This window comes from Mustelus asterias, chromosome 5 (assembly GCF_964213995.1).
Source record: "Mustelus asterias chromosome 5, sMusAst1.hap1.1, whole genome shotgun sequence".
NCBI lineage: Eukaryota > Metazoa > Chordata > Chondrichthyes > Carcharhiniformes > Triakidae > Mustelus > Mustelus asterias.
The window spans coordinates 58777312-58803502 of NC_135805.1; the positions used below are offsets into that span (position 1 = coordinate 58777312).

Sequence of the window (26191 nt, forward strand, 5' to 3'; positions counted from 1 at the left end):
TTTCACAAAGCCATGTTGACTCTGCTTGATTGTACTGAGATCTTCTAAGTGCTCTGCTGTAACATCCTTAATAATAGATTTCAGCAATTTCCTTATGGCAGATGTTAAACTAACTGGCCGGTAGCTTTCCTGCTCTCTGTCTCCTTCCTTTCTTGAATAGAGAAGTCACATTTGCTATTTTCCAATCGAATGAAACATTGAGAATCTAGGGAATTTTGGATAATTTAAACAAGTGCATTTACCATTTCAACAACTATTTCCTTTTAGACCCTAGGATGAAGTCCATCAAGACCGGTACACCAGTCAGCTTTTAATTCTAATAATTTTCGCAGTACCCTTTCCCTTTCACCTCCTGATTCACAATTATTTCTGGGATTTTATTTATATCCTGTACTGAAGACAGACACAAAGAGTGGGATTTTCCAGCAGCGCTCGCCTCAAGGCCAGAAATTCCCACCCGAGGTTAACGGACCTTTGCATGGTCCGTGTCCTGCACGCTATGATTCCCGTGGCGGGTGGAATGGGAAAATTCCACCCAAAATCTCTGTTCAATTCATCTACCATTTCCTTATTTTCCATGATTTCTCTCGGAGGTCCAACGTTTACTTTACTTTTTTTCTTTTTCAAAAACCTGTAGAAACTTTATCTATTTTTGTACTTCTAATTATCTTTCTTTGGTACTCTAACTTCTCCCTTCTTATTAATTTTTGTCATTCTTTGCTGTTCCTTCTTCTATTCTGTCCAATCCTCTGACCTGCCGCTCATTTTTGTAGAATTATACACTTTTTCTTTCAATTTCATCTTTAACTTACTTAGTTAGCCTTGAAGAGAGGGTTATTCGCTTAAGAGCCTTTCTTTCTCATTGGAATGTATCTTTTCTGACTATTCTGAAATATCTCCATAAATGTCTGCCACTGAATCTCTATTGACCTATCCCTTAACCGAATCTCCCAGTTCGCTTCAGCCAGGTCTGCCTTCATGTCCTCATAATGGCCCTGGATGTGAAATTCAACCATATGATTGCTGCTACCTCGGGGCGCCTTCATGATGAGGTCATTAATTAGTCCTGCTCATTGCACATTACCAGATCTAATATAGCCTGCTCTCTCGGCTTGGTGATAAAACATGCTGTTATAAGAAACTGTCCCAAGAATACTATAAACTCATCATCCAGGCTGTCTGCCAATAATTTGTCCCATCTATATGTAGATTAAAATCATCCATTATTATTGCCGCACCTTTCTCACAAGCCCCCATTGTTTCTTCCTGTACAGCCTGCATGTTTATTGCATGATCAATAAATCACTGCCACGTGTTACTTCTTACCTTTTCTATTCCTCATCTCTACCCAAATTGATCCGACGACAGCTTGATCTCAAACTACGGCTGTGCCTCTCTATTGTACCAGTGTCAGCCTTAATTAACAGGACAACCCTTCCACCTTTTCCTGTCCTTGCTAAATATCAATTACCCTTGAATATTGAGGTCCCAATCTTTGTTATCATGCAGCCATGCCTCTGTAACGGCAGTCAGATCATGGATCGTTATTTCTCCTTGTGCTGTCAATTCATCGGTTTTGTTACGAATGCAAAGTGCATTTAGATGCAAAAGCCTTTCACTCTGTCTTCTTACATTTTTTTGTAACCTTTAGCCCTAACTGCTTGTGCACGTTTTGGTTTGTACGTTCTTTTCTTTACTGTCATATTCTGATCATCATTTACTTTATTCCTACTTTGCTTTTTTTGCTTCATCTTATCCATTCAATTTATCACCTCTTCCCAACCTCCACTTCTTTGGTTTAACGACCTTCCTACCAACGACTTACCAAAACATTTGTCCCAGCATGATTCAGGTGAAGACCATCTTAACAAGCAGCTCCCTCCTTCTTGTACTTGTGTAAATGCCCCATGAATCAAAACTAATTTCTTCCATACCAATCTTTGAGCCATGTATTTAACTCTAATTTGATTTAACCTACACTAATTTACACATGGTCAGATAGTAATCCAGAGACTACTATCTTTGAGGTTCTGCTTTTTATTTTAGCCCCCGGCCGCTCATACTCCCTCAGCAGAACATCTAGCTCTAAATATGTCGATGAAACCTATGTGGACAACGACCACTGGATCCTACCCCTCCCACCTCCATGTTCCTTTCCATCCCAGAGCAGGTGTTCCAGACCCTGGCACCAGGCAGGCAACACAGCCTTCTGGACTCCCACTCAAGGATGCAGAGAATGGTGTCACTCCCCCTGACTATACTTTCCAAACTACCACTACATTGCTATTAATGTCGCCTGCTTAAATGCTGAAACAAGTTTGCAGCCAGCGAGAATCATACCAGATTTCTCATTCTCGGCTCAGATAAGCTACCCTAGACTGTATTTTAGAAATGTTCGTTGGGTGAAGTTAAAAATAATTTGGAATAAAAGTTATGTCTCTGTTTCCAGTGCGTTTCTCATGATAATCATGCATGATGTGTAGTAACCTAATTATCCTAAATTATTTCAGTTACAGGAGTAAACAATCATATCCATGCACTTTTAGAAGTGGATATATTGTACAATATTTTGGGGTAAGGTTTTTAATAAATGGGATTTCCTTATATCATCTAAGCTATTACATACGACGTACACATCATCCATTGAGCTGAGAAAAATAAAAAGTCATAATGATGAAACAATTGCATTATGGTAATTTACTATTAGCAAAATTCCATACTTATTTTTGCTACATCAACAGAAATTTGGAACTGGCAACATTATCTAATGAATTGTTATGCACTTGCATCTATTCCCCACATTCCATTTTAAAAGGAGTGTGAAACTGTTTAAAATTAATAGGCTAACACATTCACTAAAACAGCAGACAAAGGATTAACAAATAAATGTGTTTTAAGTTTATCCACCAACATCACCAGAAGCCAGTTCTAGGCTTGGCTCTCAAAATGAACTAACATAAAATAGTTCATTTCAGTAGCAGCCTCACAAGCATCATCAGAAGATGGTTGTTCGCAATTGATGAAATCTTGCATTAATTCCCAGTTGTTTTTTTTTTGCAGCTCGACATGATTTGATCCCAGAATCCAAAGTCCATTCACAGGGACAACTAAGAATTTATGTTTCGGGCAGCAACTGCTGTTTTATAGTACCTGTCATCACAGCAAAATTATTCAACATTTCTGTCAATATGAAACTACAGTTCAATGAAAACACAAAGTGACCACTGCTGTGTCATGTAGCTTCACTTGAAAGATCTTACAAGTCAAGAAGTAGTAACTAAATTATTAATCGGATGTCAAGTTTGAGCAATAATGGGTGGTAATGAAGAAATCATTTATGTATTTAAAATATGAAATATATATGAATGAATGTTAAAAATAATGATGTGGAAAAAAGTGATCAGCGTATAATGATGATAGGAATCAAGACTGACGGAGGATTCGAAAGGTAGTGTCTGTAGATATTTGCAAAATAAGGCGATGATGAATCAGCATTACAGATATTTCACAGAATTGCTATGGTGCATAAGGTGGTCATTTGGCCTATCATATCTGAACCGGCTCTCCAAACTACCATTATGGTTTAGTACCAATCCCCTGCCTTTTTCCCGTATAGCTGTATATTGTTTCTATTCAAGTAATCATTGAAAGCCTCAATTGAACCTGCCCCCACCACATCCTCAGGCAGTGCATTCCAGACCCAAACCACTCGCTTTATTTTTTTTCCCCCCTCACATCACATTTGCTTCTGCTGCAAATCACCTTAGATCTGTGCCCTCTTGTTCTTGATGCTTTTAGGAGGGGAACAGTTTCTCCCCATCTACGCTGCTCAGCCCCCTCATGATTGTGAACATTTCCATTAAATCTCTTCTCAGCCATCTTATTGCAAAGGAGAACAATACCAACCTCTCCAATCAATCCTCGTAACTGAAGTTTCTCATCCCTGGAACTATTCTTATAGATCTCTTCTGCACCCTTTCCAATGCATTCACATCCTTCCTATAGTGTGGCACCCAGAACTGTACACTATTCCAGATGAGGTCTAATTAGTTCAGCATAACCTCCTTGCTCTTGCACTCTGCCCCGATTAATAAAGTCCAGAATACTATATGCGGTCTCCACCTGGCCTGCTATCTTAATGATCAATGCACATATACATCCAGGTCCCTCTGATCTTGCATCGCTTTTAGATTTCACCCCTTATTTTATATGGTCTCTCAATGTTCTTCTGACCAAAATGAATCATCTCACGCTTCTCTTCATTGAACATCATCTGCCTTAAATGCCCACTCCACCAACTTGTCTATGAAGTTCTACACTGCCCTCTTCACAGTTTACAAACTTCCAAGTTTTGTATCATCTGCAACCCTAGACCATCAGGACAAGCAAGGGTCCCAATACCAACCCCTGGGGAACACCACTCCAAATATTCCTCCAGCCCAAAAAATATCTATTGACTTTTACTCTCTGCTTCCTATTATTCAGTCAATTTTGTGTCCAAGTTGCTACTGATCCTTTTATTCCATGAGCTACAACTTTCCTCAAAAGTCTATTGTGTGACACTGTTTCGAATAGCTTCTGGAAGTCCAAGTACAGATCAACAGGATTACCCGCATTCACCCTGTTACCATCTCAAGAAACTCCAGCAAGCTAGTTCACCATGATTTCTGCTTTGGAAATCCATGCTGGTTCTTCCTGATCAACCCACATGTTTCCATAATTCTGAATAATTGTCTCTAAAAGTTCGCCCATTAACATTAAACTGACTGGTGCAGAATTGCTGGGGTTATATTTACGGATTTGCAATTCTCCAGTCCTCTGGCAGCTCCCGAGTCTAAAGAAGACTGAAAGGTTACAGCCAGCATCCCCGCAATTTCCATTCTTACTTCCTTCAATATCTTTGGATGCATCTCATTTCATCCTTCCATACTTGAATTTGTTAGTAATTCGTTGTATAAGTAATTCACCGTGTACATTAGCACTGTTCCTGATATCAACATTTTGGAGCTGGCCAAATTTGAAATTATAAATTAGTACGTCTCAATACACCATAAAGAAATATCATGGGCAAAAATGCTCGATAACAATAATAGAAAACTCCTTCTAATAGAAGTATTTTGTTTAAATGACACATTGGTTAATGTTGCTTGCAATCTCACCTGATGAAGGAGCAGCGCTCCGAAAGCTCATGATTCCAAATAAACCCGGTGTTGTGAGACTTCTTACTAATATCGTACCAAGTAACACAGCATAAAATTCAACTCGTGGACAGAAATTTGGAGCACTTTCTGTAATTGTCTTTCTTCCTTCACAAAAGGTTTTCTGATCTCCCCTCAATCATTTTCCCATTCAAGTTGAGGTTAGCACAAAAAAAGGACAAGTAAAAAGAATCGTGGTCTGGGAGGAAGTGAGTAGCTGGTGCTGCTGAGACCTAGGAACCATTGGTAGGAATTGAATCAGGAGACAACGTAGACAGCCCCTTTCTTGTGACTAAAATAAAAGCAAAACACTGCAAATGTGGAGATCTGAAATAAAAACAGAAAATGCTGGAAAAACTCAGCAATTCTGGCACCATCCGTGGAGAGAGAAAGTAGAGTTAATGTTGAGTCTGTATGACTCTTCTTCAGAGCTATGGATTCAAAACCTTTGGCCGCAATCTAGTGGTCTGTTAGCCATGGGTGCAAATTTTGTAAAAGCCGCTAAACTTTGCAAGTGGCCAGAAACTGGATTTGCACCAGAGAAATCTCAGTTTAAGGCTCCCCCACCCCACTCCTGGTGGCATAATGATGTTCATGCCTAGAAGGGGAGCGAACTTGATTTTCATACATTTCAATAGATGTAAATTTAATTACTAGGCTTGGCGCTGGAGCGACCGCCCACGATGGATCCTCCCATCCCCCTGGCAGCGTGACGTAACTCTGGCAAAAATCACTACTGGTTTTCCAGAGTGAAAATCAATGTCCGAATTCAACGCACTGCAACCCCCAATTCATGATTCACCAACGGTCCCTTACCTTGGGCAGAATTTTTCAAATGGTGGAGTTTCAGACCCCACCATCTTAAGTGCCAGCGGGGAATGTGGCCCTGCTAATCACAGGTACGCTGCATCCATTTAATGCCGTATTATTTGACTGGAGTTGGGACTTCCACCTCTCACTCAGGAGGAAGTCCCACCTCAGAACTGTCAGCCAATCAGACTGGCCTACAGTTCTGTGGTGCATGCAGTGCCAGTAGCAGCAGTGGCCAAGACTGGGACTACAAGCAGTCGCCAGATTCAAAGCCCTGATTTCCAAGATCGAGAAGTGAGGATGGTCTCACAGTGGGATGAGAAGTATAGTCTGGGGAGATGGGGAGGGAGAAGAATGTCTTGATGGACAGGCCAGGTGGGAGGGGCAGATTTTGAAAGCAGGAGGGGTCACCCAATGTAGAAAGGAGACCATTGAAGAACACAGCCTCTTCCTCCCTGCCCTACCCCAGCCGTTCCATCAGAAACCTGAGCAGAGTGACTTACTGGGTATCCCCCACTCCTCCCACCAGCCCCATAATTGAGGCTGGACAGAAAACTGCCCTTGTGGTCATTAATTGCCCACTGAAGGGCCTCAACTGGGACAAGGACAGGCAAGCTGGCTTATGCTTCGCCTGACCCACCATAAAATTGCAGACAGGTTGGGCAGGCCATACAGGGAAATTTACGGGCTCCTCACACCTACAAATCAGCTGGAATAGGAGTGTAAAATTGTGCCTCTTAGTTTCCTTGGCACGAACCATCACCAACTCGAACACAATGTAAAAATAAAATGGCCTGTAGACATACATTGCAAACCAAATTTATGAAAGAAATCATGCCACATTGCATGCAATGTAAATTGAATACCCTTGTGTATTTCTTTAGTGTCTTCAATGTGTCTTTGTCTATATTAGCTCCTGCATTGGGGCTGAGCATGGCAGGTTGATGACTTTCAGTGGAGGAAGCTGCAGGGTGACCTTAAGCACTTCTGGTCCTAGAAAGCCTGGCTGTTGGTTGTGTGACGCCATCTCAACATAGAATCGCTACAGTGCAGAAGGAAGCCATTCAGCCCATCGAGCCTGCACTGACAACAATCCTACCCAGGCCCTATCCCCATAACCCCATGTATTTACCCTGCTAATCCCCCTGACACTATGGGTCAATTTAGCATCATCAGTCCAGCTAACCTGCACATCTTTGGAGTGTGGGAGAAAACCGGAGCACCGGGAGGAAACCCACGCAGACACGGTGAGTTGCACAGAGGCTGGATTTGAACCTGGGTCCCTGGCATTGTGAGGCAGCAGTGCAAATCACTGTGCCACCGTGCCGCCAATAGCAGTCTGGGTTAGCTGGCTGACAGGCAATAGCAAGGGCGCAGGCAAAGCAGAAGGACAATTTCTGTCATCCTGCAAGAGAACAGGGTCATGCTGCATGAAGTCACTGCCACTCCCCTGAGGCAGCATCGCAGCAATCGGACTAACCTGTTGTAGAACAGATTGCTAGATGCTGTGACACTCTAAGCTCCTTTTGTCACGCACAGGAGACACAGAATCTACAACTTATTTTTCCTCTCCCTGTCTGTCCGTAACCAGAGGTGTTTTCAATTTAAGTAGTCTGTGCTGTGTTTACTCCAATCCTCATTTACTAATGACATGCAGCAAACGCACGCTATGATTAATGAGGTTAGTTTATTCACATTCAAATACAGCAGAAAGGGGGTCCTCTCACTCACATTATATATAAATAAAATCAGCAAGAAGGGATAGAAAAGGAGGAAGATTTACAACTACAGTAAAAAGGACAACAGGAATTAATATTGGTTCACATGATTTCCAGGAGTCCAAGAAGCTAAAGTCCATAGGATGTTTCCCAGTGAAGCAGCTGAGGCTACCTCACTGAATGTTTTTAAGGCAAGGAAAGATAAATTTTTGAACAGTAAAGGAATTAAGGTTTTGGTGAGCGGGTGGGTAAATGGAGGCTCAAGGGGCCAGATGGCCTACTCCTGCTCCTAGTTCTTATGTTCTTCTAGCCACATGAAATTTTGGTTGAAGACAACAACACAAAAGTCCTGGAAACAAATGGTGCTCGAACACAATGAGCTTTCTGTGCTTAGATTGCTTGGCAGGTAATGATGAGAGACATTTAAAATCAAATAGGCATTGAGGAGTGAGAGATGGTGGCTTGTTCAGCAGAGACTGCTGGAGTTCTTTCCAGTTAGTGTTAATCATGGGAGTGGAAACTTCTGCTTATAGAATCCCTACAGTGCAGAAGGAGGCCATTCGACCCTGCATCGATAACAATCCCAACCATGCCAATCCCTGTTACCCCATGTATTTACCCTGCTAATCCCCCTGACACTCAGGATTAATTTACCATGGCCGATCAACTTAACCCGCACATCTTTGGACTGTGGGTGGAAACCGGAGCACCCAGAGGAAACCCATGTAGACACGGGGAGAATGTGCGGCACGGTGGCAGATGGTTAGTACTGCTACCTCACAGCACCAAGGACCTGGGTTCAATTGCAGCCTTGGGTGACTATCTGTGTTTCCTCCGGGTGCTCCGGCTTCCTCCCACAGTCCAAAGATGTGCGGGTTAGGTGGATTGGCCATGCCAAATTGTCCCTTAGTGTCAGGGGGACTAGCAGGGTAAATGCACGGGTTGTTGGGGATAGGCATGTGTGGGATTGTGGTCGGTGCAGACGCGATGGGCTGAACAGCCTCTTTCTGCACTGTAGGATTCTATATATCTATATATTCACACAGTGTGTCACTGAGGCCGGTAGTGAACCTGGATTCCTGGTGCTGTGAGGCAGCAATGCTAACCATTGTGCCACCATGCTGCCCATAAATAATAAAATGTTGATAGAACAGTTTGGGATTTTTTTTCATGTCTTATTGATATGACAGTCCTTTCACCCTCTGGAGAAAAGTTAATTCTTGTTTTCTTTTCATGTGGTCTTGCAAGAGAAAACAAAGTGAAAAGATATAAATGATTTGGAGGAAAATGTAACCGGATTGATTAGTAAGTTTGCGGACGACACAAAGGTTGGTGGATTTGCGGATAGTGATGAGGACCATCAGAGGATACAGCAGGATATAGATCAGTTGGAGACTTGGGCGGAGAGATGGCAGATGGAGTTTAATCCGGATAAATGTGAGGTAATGCATTTTGGAAGGTCCAATACAGATAGGAAATATACAGTACATGGCAGAATCCTTCAGAGTATTGATAGGCAAAGGGATCTGGGTGTACAGGTACACAGGTCACTGAAAGTGGCAATGCAGGTGGAGAAGGTAGTCAAGAAGGCATACGGCATGCTTGCCTTCATCGGCCGGAGTATTGAGTTTAAAAATTGGCAAGTCATGTTGACACTTTATAGAACCTTAGTTAGGCTGCACTTGGAATATAGTGTTCAATTCTGGTCGCCACACTACCAGAAGGATGTGGAGGCTTTGGAGAGGGTACAGATAAGATCTACCAGGATGTTGCCTGGTATGGAGGGCATTACCTATGAGGAGAGGTTGGAAAAACTTGGTTTGTTCTCACTGGAGCGACGGAGGTTGGGAGGAGACCTGATAGAAGTCTACAAGATTATGAGAGGCATGGACAGAGTGGATAGTCAGAAGCTTTTTCCCAGGGTGGAAGAGTCAATTACTAGGGGGCATAGGTTTAAGGTGCGAGGGGCAAGTTTTAAAAGAGATGTACGAGGCAGATTTTTTACACACAGTGGGTGGGTGCCTGGAACTCGTTGCCGGGGGAGGTAGTGGAAGCGGATACGGTAGTGACTTTTAAGGGGCAGCTTGACAAGTACATGAATGAGATGGGAATAGAGGGATATGGTCCCCGGAAGAGTTGAGGGTTTTAGTTCAGTCGGGCAGCATGGTCGGTGCAGGCTTGGAGGGCCGAAGGGCCTGTTCCTGTGCTGTAATTTTCTTTGTCCTTTGTAGGCACTCCTTCGCTATGCAAGTCAAACACACAACTAGCAGGAATAATGTCAGCTCCCTGCTGAATTTGGGAGATTTCAACTCTGAATAGGGCGTAAGCAATGACATTGTCCTTTCCCGTGACGTGGGTAGTTTTTAGGTTGAAGGGTTGTAAGAGAAAGCTCCAGCAGAACAACCTGGTACTGGATGCTTTGAATTTTTCTAGAAATTTATGAGGATTGAGATCAATGCACAGGAGGGTTTCTTGGTACCCATGAAAAACTTAAGTTTCAAAATGCTGGACAGTTAGAAGGAGACCCAAGGTTTCTTTCTCAGTTGTAGAATATCTTTTCTGGCATTAGTTGAGTTTTTTGGAAAAATAGCCAACTGAAAGCTTGATCGTCTTCCTGGACTAGAACAGCTCCCATTGGATCCTTTGCATCTATCAGTAAAAGTTTACTGAATCCTGGGGCAACTTGCACAGGCTCATTTATCCAAAAGCCTCTGAACACAACGCACTTTTAAAGGCATCTCTTAAGGGGTAGCTCGAGTGTCAAAGTTCAGAAACTTTCTATAAAACTCAGGATATCATAGAAAGCATTCTGGTTTTTTGGGAGAGAAGTCGATTAGAACATGTATTTTGGCTTTGCAGGGTAGCATGCTCCTTTGTCTCATGACATGGCCCAGTTAAGTTACCTTGGCCTTTGCAAACTCACTTTTTGCCAAGTTCACTACCATGTTGGCCCTCTTCAGACCCTGGAACTGCCTCCAGATGGTTTAAGTGATCAAATCGTCCAGGTACACTCCCCAATTGCCAAAGACAACTACTGATTGGTCAACCACAGAAAGGTTGCAGGGGTATATTTAAGGCCCTTGCATTGGTATAGGCCATCAGGGGTGATTTATCTTGCCCTGGGGGTCATGGGGACTTACTAGTACCCCTCTAAGAGGTCAATTTTGCTGAGATCGGACAGCAGCCCACCTTGTCTATACAATTCTCAAGGTGTGGGATTGGGTAGGAGTTGACCCTGGTTACTGCATTTACTTTCTGGTAATCAATGCAAAGTTGTTTTGATCCATCCAGTTTCGGGACCAGTACAACCATAGATTCATAGAACCCTAAATTGCATAAGGAGGCGGCCATTCAGCCCATCGAGTCTGTACTGACCATAAAATCATCCAGACCCTATCCCCATAACCCCATGCATTTACCCTAGCTAGTCCTCCTGACACTAAGGGCAATTTAGCATGGCCAATCCACATAACCTGCACATGTTCGGACTGTGGGAGGAAACCGGAGCACCTGGAGGAAACCCACGCAGACACAGGGAGAATATGTAAACTCCACAGAGACTGTGACCCAAGCTGGGAATCGAACCCGGGTCTCTAGCACTGTGAGGCAGCGGTGCGAACCACTGTGCCGCCCACAATGGGAGAGCTCCAACTACTCTAACTAGCGTCGATGATGTTATTGCCCAGCATGTATTGGATTTCCTGACTGACATGAGTCAGCTTGTTAGGGTTTAGCAGTCGAGGTTTTGTAGTTTTGTTTGATTGGTGGGTCCTCTCCCACATCGACATCGTGGACTGTTAGGATAGTGGGCATGTCGCCTGCAGGTGTTCCTGTTACAATGCACTTCAACAGATTTGGGCCAGCTATATCTGGTGCTAGCATGTTACAATTTTCAGCCACCTGATGATACATATTACTAATGAACAGTTAAAAATCGTTGAACATTTATGCCATAGGAGGCAGCGAGTTGGCCCATTGTACCCATGCCGGTCAACAAGGAGCTACCCAGCCTAATACCACCTGCCTTCATTAGGTCCGTCGCTCTGCAGGTCATGGCTTTTCAAGCTGACACCCAAGTACTTTTTAGATTGGTGAGAGTTTCTGCCTGAACCATCCTTTCAGAGCCCTATCACCCTCTGGGCGAAATAATGGGCAGGATTCTCTGGTCATTCACGCCGGTGGGATTCTCTGATCCCACCAATAGCACATCATTAGTCATGGGTTTCCCAGTGGCATGAGGTGGTTTCAATGGGAAATGTAATTGACAGCTGCGGGACCAGAGTATCCCGCCACCAGTGAATGGCAAGTCACCTCCTGCAGCCGTGAAACATGCGGCTATAAGGCCAGAGAATCTTGTCAATGTTTCCTCAGTTCCCCTCTAATCCTTCTGCACTAAATCTATGGCCCGCGTTTTTTGACCGTCCCCACTAAAGGTCACACCTGTTTATCTAAGCCCCTCAATTTTGCACGCAAGTAAATTGCCCCTCAGCCCCCTTTTTAAAAACATTCAGTGATCCAATCTTTGCTCACAGCTAAGATTTTCTAGTCCTGGTAACAACCTCAAATTTCCTCTGCACCCTCTCCAGTACAATTACACCTTCTCTGTATTGTGGTGACCAAACTGTACTCAATACTCTAGCTGCAATCTAACTTATGTGCAGTTCTGGAATCCATGTCACAGGAGGGATGTGATAACACTGGACAGGGTGCAGAAGAGATTTACCACGACGTTGCCTGGGCTGGAGAGTTTTACTTGAGAGATTGGATAGAGTGGATAAAAGTAAAATACTGCAGATGCTGGAATCTGGAACAAAAACAGAAAATACTAGAAAATCTTGGCAGGTCTGACAGCACCTGTGGGGAGAGAATAGAGTCAACGTTTTGAGTCGAGATGACCCTTCAATAGAGCCATGGCAAAGAGTCATCTAGACTCGAAATGTTGGCTGTATTTTCTACCTTTAAGGAATGTTTGGACATACACCAAGGTCCCTCTGTTCCTCCATGCTGATCAGTTTCCTATCATGCATGTGCATGTTGTTGCCTTCTTCACCCTCCCCAAATGTATTACCACAATTCTCAGAATTAAATTCCATTTTCCACTTTTCTGCCACAAGACTATAACTTCCTGCAGTCTAACATTTTCCTTCTCTGTCACTGGGAGATAATCCCAGTAATATCACTGGGCTAATCCTGAGGCTCAGCCTCATCTCTGGGGTCATAGGATCAAATTCTACCATTGCAGCTACAGGAATTTGAATTAGATTAATAAATCTGGGCTTAAAATCCATTTGGTTCACTAATGTCCTTTGTGGAAGGAAATCTGCCGTCCTTACCTGTCTGGCCTACATGTGAGACCAGTCCCACAGCAATGGGGTACTCTGAACTGCCCTCTGAAATGGTCCTAGCAAGCCACTCAATTCAAGGGCAATTGGGGATGGGCAAGAAATATTGGCTGTTCCATGACATCCCACGAAAGAATATTATGCCCCGACATTTGAATCTAAACATGAATATGAAGTACAAAAAGCGAGAGACCGAGTAGTGAACCCTGCAGAATCCCAATAGTAACAGCCTTCCAAACAGATAAACAACAGTCACCATTGCTTCCTGCCACTAAGACAATTTTAGATCTAATTTAGAATCCGAAAGGGACTTTACTTTTTTGACCAGCTTGTCATTTAGAACTAGGCCTTGCTGAAATCCACGTGGACCACATCCACCACACATCAACCCAACTTGTCACCAATAAGTTTGGTCAAATTCATCAGATATGATCTTCCCATAACAAATAAATGTTGACTTTCCTTGATTAATTCATGCCTTTCTAAATGAAGGTTTATATTATCCCTCAGAATTGATCCCGATAATTTGTCCACAACCAAAGTTAAGCTAGCTGGTCTCAGATTACTCTGATTCTGTTCCTCCTTTTTCAGCAACAGTAAAACGTTGGCAGTCCTCCAATTTTCTGCTTAGTGTTGGCTGCACACTACAATTATGGTAATTAGAGAAAACGTAAAATTGGCTGCACTGCACTGATTGGGTGTAGGTTAATCATAACATGATCCTTTTAGCAGGCAATATCCAATTTGGCTCCCCTTTACTGTACTTACAAATCAGTATTCCAGATAGATAATGCATGTCCAAGAGGGAACATAGAAACATAGAAAAACTACAGCACAAACAGGCCCTTCGGCCCACAAGTTGTGCCGAACACAAAGAACAATACAGCACAGGAACAGGCCCTTCGGCCCTCCAAGCCCGCGCCGCTCCCCGGTCCAGGATTGAATCCTGAATCCAGGATCCCCGCCCAATTTTCCAGCCTATCTACATACCAATATCCTATCCACCGAGCTGTCCCTCACAGCTACGATGCTTTGTTCATTACAACCTACTAACTCACCCTCACCCCCCCATTCCAGACCATGTGATCTCCAGGGAGAGGCGAAAACCCAGAGTGAAAAACCCCAGGGCCAATATGGGGAAGAAAAAAAAATCTGGGAAACTCCTCTCCGACCCCCTGAGGCGATCGAAACGAGTCCAGGAGATCACAATGGCCCTGATCGGAAAATGCTTCCCAACCCTAGACATTTCCACTTCCACGAACACCATATGAATTCCCTGCCCCCGAGACAGGTTCCCAACTATCCGCAGTCTCGCTCTGTACTGGCACCAGCAAGATGATCATAGAATGAAGCCTTGAAACGAGAAACCAGGAACAATTAGCCCGCGCCGCTCCCTGGTCCAAACTAGACCACTCTTTTGTATCCCTCCATTCCCACTCCGTTCATATAGCTGTCTAGATAAGTCTTAAACGTTCCCAGTGTGTCCGCCTCCACTACCTTGCCCGGCAACACATTCCAGGCCCCCACGACCCTCTGTGTGAAATATGTCCTACTGATATCTGTGTTAAACCTCCTCCCCTTCACCTTGAACCTATGACCCCTCGTGAACGTCACCACCGACCCGGGGAAAAGCTTCCCACCGTTCACCCTATCTATGCCTTTCATAATTTTATACACCTCTATTAAGTCTCCCCTCATCCTCCGTCTTTCCAAGGAGAACAACCCCAGTTTCCCCAATCTCTCCTCATAACCAAGCCCCTCCATACCAGGCAACATCCTGGTAAACCTCCTCTGTACTCTCTCCAAAGCCTCCACGTCCTTCTGGTAGTGTGGCGACCAGAACTGGACGCAGTATTCCAAATGCGGCCGAACCAACGTTCTATACATCTGCAACATCAGACCCCAACTTTTATACTCTATGCCCCGTCCTATAAAGGCAAGCATGCCATATGCCTTCTTCACCACCTTCTCCACCTGTGACGTCACCTTCAAAGGTCTGTGGACTTGTACACCCAGGTCCCTCTGCGTCTCTACACCCTTTATGGTTCTTCCATTTATCGTGTAGCTCCTCCCTACATTATTCCCACCAAAATGCATCACTTCGCATTTATCAGGATTGAACTCCATCTGCCATTTCCTTGCCCAAATTTCCAGCCTATCTATATCCTTCTGTAGCCTCTGACAATGTTCCTCACTATCTGCAAGTCCTGCCAGTTTTGTGTCGTCCGCAAACTTACTGATCACCCCAGTTACTCCTTCTTCCAGATCATTAATATAAATCACAAACAGCAGAGGTCCCAATACAGAGCCCTGCGGTACACCACTAGTCACAGGCCTCCAGCCGGAAAAAGACCCTTCCACTACCACCCTCTGTCTTCTATGACCAAGCCAGTTCTCCACCCATCTAGCCACCTCCCCCTTTATCCCATGGGATCCAACCTTTTTCACTAGTCTACCATGAGGGACTTTGTCAAACGCTTTACTAAAGTCCATATAGACAACATCCATGGCCCTTCCTTCGTCAACCATTTTGGTCACTTCTTCAAAAAACACCACCAGGTTAGTGAGGCATGACCTCCCTCTCACAAAACCATGTTGACTATCGTTAATGAGTTTATTCCTTTCTAAATGCGCATACATCCTATCTCTAAGAATCTTCTCCAACAACTTCCCCACCACGGACGTCAAGCTCACCGGCCTATAATTACCCGGGTTATCCTTCCTACCCTTCTTAAATAACGGGACCACATTGGCTATCCTCCAATCCTCTGGGACCTCACCTGAGTCCAGTGACGAGACAAAGATTTGCGTCAGAGGCCCAACGATTTCACCTCTCGTCTCCCTGAGCAGCCTTGGATAGATTCCATCAGGCCCTGGGGATTTGTCAGTCTTTATATTCTCTAACAAACCTAACACTTCCTCCTTTGTAATGGAGATTTTCTCCAACGGTTCAACACTCCCCTCTGAGACACTCCCAGTCAACACATCCCTCTCCTTTGTGAATACCGACGCAAAGTATTCATTTAGGACCTCCCCTACCTCTTTGGGCTCCAAGCATAAGTCCCCACTTTTGTCCCTGAGAGGTCCGATTTTTTCCCTAACAACCCTTTTGTTCCTAACGTATGAATAAAATGCCTTGGGATTCTCCTTAATCCTGTCTGCCAAGAACATTTCGTGACCCCTTTTTGCTCTTCTAATTCCCCGTTTGAGTATTTTCCTACTTTCATTGTACTCCTCCAGAGCTCCCTCCGTTTTTAGCTGCTTGGACCTAACATACGCCTCTCTTTTCCTTTTGACCAGTCCCTCAATTTCCCTGGTTATCCACGGTTCTCTAATCCTACCCTTCCTATCCTTCTTTTTTACAGGCACATGCTTGTCCTGTATCCCTAACAACCGTTCCTTAAAAGACTGCCACATACCAGATGTGGATTTACCCTCAAACAGCCTCTCCCAATCAAGAGCTGCCAATTTCTGCCTGATCCCAATAAAGTTAGCCTTCCCCCAATCCAACACCTTACCCTTGGGACACCGCTCATCCTTTTCCATCACTATCCTAAAGCTAACAGAATTGTGGTCACTATTTGCCACATGTTCCCCAACCAAAACTTTGAAGACCTGACCGGGCTCATTCCCCAGTACCAGGTCCAGTATAGCCCCCTCTCTAGTCGGGCTGTCCACATATTGTTCCAACGAACCCTCCTGTACACATTTTACAAATTCCTCCCCATCCAGAGTCCCTGCCCTCAGCGATTTCCAGTCTATACCAGGGAAATTGAAGTCTCCCACTACAACAACCCTATATTTCCTGCACCTATCCAGTATCTCCTGACATATCCATTCTTCCACTTCCCTTGGGCTGTTGGGGGGGCCTGTAGTGCACCCCCAACATAGTGACTGCGCCTTTCCTGTTTCTAAGCTCCACCCCGAGTGACTCGCTACACGACTCCTCCGAATTGTCCTCCCTCTGCACCGCTGTAATATCTCTCCAACCAATACCGCTACTCCCCCACCTCTTTTGGCCCCTCCTCTGTCTCGCCTAAAACACTTGTACCCTGGAATGTTCAGCTGCCAATCCTGTCCCTCTTTCAACCAAGTCTCTGTCACCGCAACCACATCCAAATTCCTCGTGCGCATTAAGGCCCCAAGTTCGTCTGTTTTACCTGCTACGCTCCTTGCATTGAAGTATAAGCACTCCAGACCCCCAGGCTCAGTGAGGTCGTCCTCCCCCAGAGTGCTCTTCTTCTTTGCCAGCCTTGTCCCAGCCCCAAGCTCGTCCCCAGCCACCACACTTATAGACCTAATAGTTTGATCCCCACCCCCCTGCCATACTAGTTTACATCCCTACCTTCTAGACCTACCTATAACCCTCCATCCTATTAAGCTCCATGTACTCATCCAGGAGTCTCTTAAAAGACCCTATTGAGTTCGTCTCCACCACCACTGACGGCAGCCGATTCCACTCGCCCACCACCCTCTGTGAAAAACTTCCCCCTAACATTTCCCCTGTACCTGTCCCCCAGCACCTTAAACCTGTGTCCTCTCGTAGCAGACATTGCCACCCTGGGAAAAAGCCTCTGAGAGTCCACCCGATCTATGCCTCTCAACATCTTATACACCTCTATTAGGTCTCCTCTCATCCTTCGTCTCTCCAAGGAGAAAAGACCGAGCTCCCTCAGCCTATCCGCATAAGGCATGCCACTCAATCCTGGCAACATCCTTGTAAATTTCCTCTGCACCCTTTCAATCTTTTCCACATCCTTCCTATTGTGAGGTGACCAGAACGGAGCACAGTACTCCAAGTGGGGTCTGACGAGGGTCTTATATAGCTGCATCATTATCCCCAGACTCCTAAACTCAATCCCTCGATTGATAAAGGCCAGCACACCATACGCCTTCTTAACCACCTCCTCCACCTGCGGGGCCGATTTTAGAGTCCTATGGACCCGGACCCCAAGGTCCTTCTGATCCTCTACAGTACTAAGAGTCTCTCCCTTTACATTGTACTCCTTCATCCCATTTGACCTACCAAAATGGACCACGACGCATTTATCTGGGTTGAAGTCCATCTGCCACTTGTCCGCCCAGTCTTGCATCCTATCTATGTCCCTCTGTAACTTCTGACATCCCTCCAGACTAGCCACACAGCACATACGCAGAGATTTCCTCCAAAAAGTTACATTTTCAATATTTATAGAGCAAGAGGCAATATCTGCAATCTCAAAGCATTGGAATTATTTGCTGGCGGGCTATAATATGTATAAGAGGTCCAAGGTAATTGGACTCTGTCTTGTCTCAAATCAAAGCAAGAGTACTCTCTTCAGAAAGTATTACCCCGCTTTTCTCCAGACTTTGAATTTACATTTTAACTTCTCTTTTTCGCTAAAGTTGTAACTGCATTTCAGCAATACTGCAGCTGAAGTGTAAACACAAAATGGCAGACACACAGTCCGACCGAAAACTAGCAGCTTATCAGCATGAGGCACTGGTAAGCATCTGCTTTAAACTAATATCTATATTCCGCCAACATTTATTTGGTTAGCACTAGCTAAACCAGGTATGACCTGCTGAGATGGTCCGGATAATGTAAGCTTTTACACGGAAAGAATTTAAAGATGGCATCTTGAAGATTTCAAGTACTGGGGTTGTGAGTTGTGATTTTTTTTTCCTTTGGCAGCTTGTTCCGTTGTGGGATTGTCCTTGGGAAGATTGATTTGATTTGTCATACGTAATAGTATACATGTGAAAAGTATTGTTTTTTGATTGTTGCTACACTGTCTTGGACCTTTGCCTGAATGTCCGATCAGAACTGGACCTTAAGTTTGCCTAGCATGCTTTTCTGAAGCTGAGTGGGAGAATCCCAATTCCCAGTGCCAGATCTGCCTTCCAGGTTCCACAAGTCACCCAGGTTGGTTAGTCAAACACCAAGTGCCCTAGAGAACTGCAGACTTTACTGGTCCAGGAAGTACACAATAGCAAATCAGTTCTTGGCTTCAATTACTAGGCATGTGATTTGTGAGCCAGCTTGACTACAAAGAGACATATTATTGTTTCTCTCCCTTCCTTGACCGCCAAAGAGATAGTTGCTAGTTAGTCATGAGACAATTGACAAGCCCTCACTATGCGAACATCAGCTGGCAGGAACTCTTCACAAGCAGCCAGCCAAACACCACAACTCATTATTAAATAGCGCAGCATAAAACCCTCCTGACCCCAGCACACACTGTTAAATAACAGCAAATTGGGAACTTAGCTGCTGCTTGACTGTAATTGACCATGTCTACTCGTGATTAATAATCAGGAAAAAGAGGGCTGAGAAGCATAGTGAAAGACATATTTTATTGTCCAACCAAATAAACCAACGCAAATTAACTCAAGGACAATTTAAAAGGGGCAGCTCCCAAAAGGAGGGGAACCGCCCGAAACAAAAGACAAAGCGGAAAAGAAACTTAAAACATCAAATTAAAATGTGATCAAAGGGGTCAATTATACACCCCAATCCCTGTGGTGTCCAGCAGGAAGCATAGTGAAGGAATCACCAAAGTTCCACAAGCTGTTAAAGGGGCTATTAGAAGAGCGAGGGAGCTAGTTAGGGACCAAAAGGGAGATCTATTAGTGGATATAGAAAAAATGGCCAAGGTACTGAATGAGTAATTTGCATTGTTTTTTAATCAAAACTACAATAACCAAGGAGTTGTTAGGATACTGAATAAAAACAAATAAACATTAGACAGGAGGCAAACATGAGAAAACCTGTTGTTAATTAAAGTGGATAAGTCACATGGACTAGATGGGATGCAACCTAGGTTCCTGAGAAAATTAAGAGTGAAAATTGATGGGATGTTGGCCACAATCATCCAATCCTACTTCAAGACAGGAAGGACTGGAGAACTGCAAATGTTGCACAGTTGTTCAAAAAAGGGGAGCAAGATAAACTGGGCAACTAGAAATCAGTCAATTTAACACTGGCAGTAAGGAAATTTTTGGACATAATATCTGGGAGGAAATTTAACAGCTTGGGTAAACATGGACGGACGAGAAGAAAACTGTGTTGTTAAAGGAAAATTGCACTTGACTAAGTTGGTTGAGTTTTTTGACAAGGTAACTAGATGGATGAGGGCACTGCAGTTGATGTTGGGCATGAGGACATTCAAAAGGTGTTTTTTAAAGTACAACATCTTAGGTTTGTTAGCAAAATGGAAGCCCATGGGATAACCGTGGTCAACAAGTCCTGGCATTTGACTTGAACCTGGAGCTTCTGGTTCAGTGGTCGGGATGTTACCACTGTGTCAGAGGGCCTCCTTCAAGAAGGAATGAGGAGGGACTATACATGCTAAATGGTACCATTTTAAAGTGGATGCAAGAGATCCGAGATGTTTATGTACTAATCTTTAAAGGTGGCAGAACAGGTTAATAAAGCAATTAAAAAAGCATATCTTGAAACTACATTGCTGTTGCTCCACAGTCACTGCATCAAAATCCTAGAACTTCCTTCCTAACAGCACTACGGGTATTCTTACAATACATAGACGGCAGGAACATGCAAATGGTGGTTATCACTGCTGCCTCAAAACGTCAGGGACATGAGTTAAATTCCCAGCTTGGGTCACTCTCTGTGCGGAGTCTGTTCTCTCATGTCTGCGTGGGTTTCCTCCTGGTGCTCTGGTTTCCTCCCACAGTTAGAAAGACAAAGAACAAAGAAAGGTACAGCACAGGACAGGCCCTATGGCCCTCCAAGCCTGTGCCAATCATGATGCCCTAACTAAACTAAAAAAAACCTTCTGCCCTTACTCGGTCCATATCCCTCTATTCCCTCCTTATTCATGTACCCATCCAGATACCTCTTAAATGTTGCTAATGTGCTTGTTTCCACCACCTCCTCTGGCAGCATGTTCCAGGCACCCACTGTGTGTGAAAAACTTCCCCATACAACTCCCTTAAACTTTCCCCCTCTCACCTTGAATCTGCACCCGCTAACATGCTGGTTAAGTGCATTGGCCATACTAAATTCTCTTAGTGAACAGGCATTGAAATGTGGTGACTAGGGGATTTTCACAGTAACTTCACTGCGGTGTTTATGTAAGCCTACTTGGGACATTAATACACAAACTTTAAAATTAGGAGATGTAGGTCACTCGATCCCTCAAGCCTGCTCTGCCATTCAATAAGATTGCTACCAAATTTGCTACCAAATAAACCTGTTGGACTTTAACCTGGTGTTGTGAGACTTCTTACTATTCAATAAGATCACAGTTGATTTAATTTTGACTTCAACTTCCTATTCCTGCCTACACTCAATAACCTTTTACCTGCTTGCTCTTCAAGAATCTATCTACTTCTGCCTTAAAGATATCCAAAGACTCTGCCTCCAGCCCTTTTTGAGGAAGAGAATTCTGAAATATCACAACCCTCAGATTTTTTTTCCCTCATCTATCTTAAACAGGCAACTCCTTATCTTTAAGCAGAGTGGCCTCGAGTTCTAGACTCTCCCACAAGGGGAAACATTCTTCCCACATGCACCCTGTCGAGCAGTTCAAGAAGGTGGTGCACCACCACCTTTTCAAGGACAATTAATGCTGGTCCAGCCAGCAACATCAGCAAGCTATGAAAGAATAAATTAAAAACAAAATCGGATCCTGGATCTCCTAAATAGAGGCACAGTTCAAAACTAGGAAGTTATGCCTAACCTATATAGAACACAATTTTGGACCCAATTAGAGTATCATGTCTAATTGTGGGCATCACAATTTAGGAAGGATTAGAAGGCTTCAGAGAGGTTGCAGGAAATATTTAGTAGACTGCTTCCTGGATGAAAGATTATAGTCACGTGGATAGACTGGAGAAGCTATAGCTGTTCTCCGTTGCATAGATTTAATAGAGGTCTTTAAAATCACAAAAGATTTAGATAAAGAGGAAATATTTCCTGTGGCTGAAGGGTCAACAATGAGCACAGATTTATGGTAGAAGAACCAGAGGTGACATAAGGAAATCTTTTTTTATCCAACGAGTGAAATTGCAGTGGATATAGGTTCAAAAGTCACCACAGCAGATTCGATGGACAACCTGCACAGCACAGCCAGAGGCCATTCTCTGATGTTGTGTTTTGATGTCCCACTTCAAAGACTTGCAGCCTGGAATTGGAGGAGTGCTGCTTGTTAGGGCTTAGATTAAATGTTAAATGGACACCCTGCCTACTATGTCATGGGGCAGAAAACATTTGGTGACATTATTGAAGAGGTGGGAGTTCCTCCAGAGTTTTGAACCAATATCACTCTCTCAAGCAACATGAACAGAAACTCCCTATCCTTCCAATGTTTCCACTGGCCTCACACCCTGTGCTCACTCTCCCCTAACTCACACTCCCAGGTATAAAACATTCCAGCCTGTCATGTGTTCTTCGACTGCATTGCCCTCCCACAGATTTCAGGTTCTTGAAGTGAAAAGGCAGTGACCACATGCCTCCCCTCTCTAAAGGGTAAATAGTAAACTACTGGTGTGTTAATACAAGTTATTTCTTTATTCAAAACAGATCACAAATTTGTATATACACTACCTCCGCTCACATGCTTTATTTAATAAAGCTATAAACTTTGACATATGATCATTATTTACAATTCCCTTGGTGAATCAGCAGTTGTATCAGAAAACAATTACGACAACTCATTTATATTTGTCCAGCTGCTTGCTTGAGAGTTTAAGAGATGTGCAAGATATGTCATGCTGCTTTCAAACAAAATGTAAATATATTATGCAAGTTTTCATTTACATGTCTTTTAATGCCAGAATTACTTGAAAGCAAGTTTACAGCATGGCAAGGGATAGGGACAGAATGGCAATGTTAATTGTCATTCATTTAATAATATGCACATTCAAGATTTCTCCTAGCTAGTAGGAAATGTTCTATCACATAAGATCACAGACCCTCCTGAACCTGAGAATTCTTTTAAAAGAACAGGCAGTTTTCACAGGCTTAATAAGGAACATTCTGCAATTTCAAATCTGGGAACTGATTGGAAACACAAACCCTTTGAAATATTCACACCCAAAAATGTCCATTTATAAAAATATCTTCCAATTAGCACACCTTCAAGCATATTAAAGAATACTTGAAAGTGAAAAAAAACATATAAAAAAGGACAATCTTGCAGAATCTGGACAATCCCCAAAAGATTTGCAAGCAACTGCCAATCTACAGAAATTTTGCTCAGTAATTAGCCTTAGAATGACCTCAGGATGTATTTAGACCCTTTCCCCACAAGATGTGCTTCATCAGTGTCTTTAAAAATAACCCAGGTTAAATCCCATTCCATTTAGACTTCACAACCATCCTCCAAACCACTCATCAGTAGCCATACAAATCACCTTTAATATAATAATATTCTTGTGTCTAGAGTGTCACTTGTTGGTTGGATGATGACATAACACAATGACCAAACTGCTTCCATTCTAAATATGAACATCGAAATTTCTAATGGAAATAGGATAGGGACAAAATGTATGACTTGAAAATGAGAATAGAATTATTTACATACATTGGTTTCAACATTAACTTGCTGTCTAATACCACCTTTCTTGAAGGAAATACTTACTTTTGATTCCCTGCATGCATTGTGACAAGATACCAACTAGTCGGCTAGCAATAATTTGGCACTACTTCGAACTTTGCTTCTTCAGCTCGTATTTAATATTTTTTATCTTGCACATTATCATTTTTTATGCTACCCACTTCAAATGTTATTTGTAAAAACAAAGACAAAGAAAGTTAAATAAAATACTGATGCATCCTAGAGGAACAACCGAGAGGGCACATGGTCGGCACAGGCCTGGAGGGCCGAAGGGCCTGTCCCTGTGCTGTATTGTTCTTTGTTCTTTGAGAGGAATAATATTTTGATGGACTGAAGCACTAAGTGGGACACCCAAGTTCAGTTCCAAAACCTGAGTGACATTAATAGCCAGATTCTCCCTGTAAATAAAAATCAATCTTGGCCAAATGGGCCCAAGCAAGGATTCAATCTTTGATCACATTTCAGAATTGCTCCCAGATGGGGGTTGTGAAAGTGTCCATAATTTCCTATGAACTGCCAGTTAGCATTCAGAGTATGTGTTCATTATAAAACAATTAAGGCATAATTTATCATATCTCTCAAAATTATTTGATTTTAGTAAGAGTGGGAGGATAGATAAACCATGTGATTTGAAATTTTAACCAGTTATAGTTTTAACATGCAAATAAACACTGAACAAGTTTATAAAATATGAAGACTAAATGTAATGGAAGCTAAATGCAGTAAAAAAAAAATTTTTAATCTTCCAGCTGCATACAATTTCAGTCGTTTTTTTTCCCATCATCAATTCCTATGTCTGCACTATTGCTGATGTAAACTTTGTCATACTACTTACATCTTTTCTGCAGTGGAGACATTGCAACTTAGGCTGCCTTCATTATAATTCTTATGTCCACATTTATAAATCAAGTTCTAGAAAGATAAGGACTGGCCATATAACTTGAAAATGGGGAGTGAATTACCCTATCCTCTACGCCTGTTTTATTTGAAAGCTACACCTCAGTCTCCACTCCCCACGTGCACTGCCACAGGAGATCAACTAGTATATATCAAAATTGCAACAACACTTAAACTATATTATTTAAAATGGTTATACACTGTTTGCAATTATAATCATTGATAACATTTCAAAACAGGTAAATGTACAGCATCCCCCCTCCATACTATAAGCACATCATTACAGCACTCCATTAACCAGTAAGCATTGCATTCATATTTTTCACTTTGTCAGAAAGCATGTTTTAATTATTTTCACTCATTACCAATAACTCAGATAGGGTCACCACATCGAATTACTGTCGAAATTCTCCCTTGAATCAAGGTCACGTAGTACACCTTGTGTGTTGCCATGGTAAAGCTAAAGTCAACTAAAGTCTTATGACAGAATAAGCTGTTTTCCCCCACATCTTGCATCGTCCCCTGCAACAACATAGCGTTCAACCTCGACGTGATTTCAGTGGCAATCACACACACAACATATACACACACACACGTATAAAATTGCACTAAAACGGACCGGTAAATGGGGCACCAGGACCCAGCCACCTGCATTATGTAGCCTAGCAGCAGTCACACAATGATTGCTTTACTCTTCTTGCTCACCAGACATCGACGGAATGGACAGAATAACTTCCACTCACCTGAGAAGGCAGTGTCCTATTGGGTTTTTTTTTTGTTAAATGTATTGAGCTGCTGCACTTCTCGTGCCTGGTGATGTATGCCGGGCGAACCTTTTGGAAATGTCTTTGATGCGCTGTGTGTCCCCCCCCTGTGTGGATTTGCAGAGACGCTCAGCTGTCTCTGTCTGTCTCTTGCCTGGCTGTGTGGGCTTTGCTCCGCTGCCGGAGCTCTGAAGCGCCGGGACGGCCGGCTGGCGCGCGCGCACGGTGATTGACACGTGACGCCGCGGGCGGGCGCGCGCCCTGGTGGCCCATCCATGGAACGTTGTGCTGGCCAGCGCGCGCGAGAGAGAGAGAGAGACACACACACAGAGATACAGACAAGCTGCAGTGTCTGTGTGTCTTCGCTATTCTTCACATCGCTCACAACATTGGGGTGCTCTGAATGTTCGGGGCGGGGGGGTGGGGGTGGTGACACTCATATCCGATGGAAAACCATGGGGCTTTCCTTTCAAAGCAAGGTTAGAGCCGGGGCTGTGCTTCGCCAAAGCCCCGCATTAAAATAGGTCAACATTTCCAAACCGATATAAGGGATTGTCACTTCCAATCAATGGGGATTGCAGATCCGCAAGCGTCAAAGCCAAGCTGCTGGCAAGCTTCTTTTTTTCGTGTGTGTGTGTTTTTTGTTTGGGCCACTGCTTCCCAGTCTGCTGCTGAAAGATAATGCAAAATTAGGGGTTAATTTTGGATTATAATCTTTGTGGGAAGTGGCTGCCCCATAATGTGTCTCCTTCCATTACCCAGCTGAAAGGTGTCTCTAATTCTCACACGGTTTGGCGAAATAAGAATTATGAACGTGAGAACCCCAGAATTAAAATGTTGCACCGTTATCGTGCAGCGCTAGGATTGTGACAATTTCAGTATGAATGATTTTTTGAATGG

The 26191-nt window shown here is 43.5% G+C and overlaps 1 protein-coding gene across 1 annotated transcript in view; it reads right to left on the reverse strand.

Moving 5' to 3' along the window:
* Positions 1 to 25404, reverse strand: part of klhl32 (kelch-like family member 32) — a 261784-nt gene extending 236380 nt beyond the window's left edge. Inside the window, exon 1 of the mRNA XM_078212642.1 lies at positions 25271 to 25404. The gene's annotated coding sequence lies outside the window, so the exon portion shown is untranslated. The remainder of the gene's footprint in view (positions 1 to 25270) is intronic.
* Between the last annotated feature and the right edge of the window lie 787 nt (positions 25405 to 26191).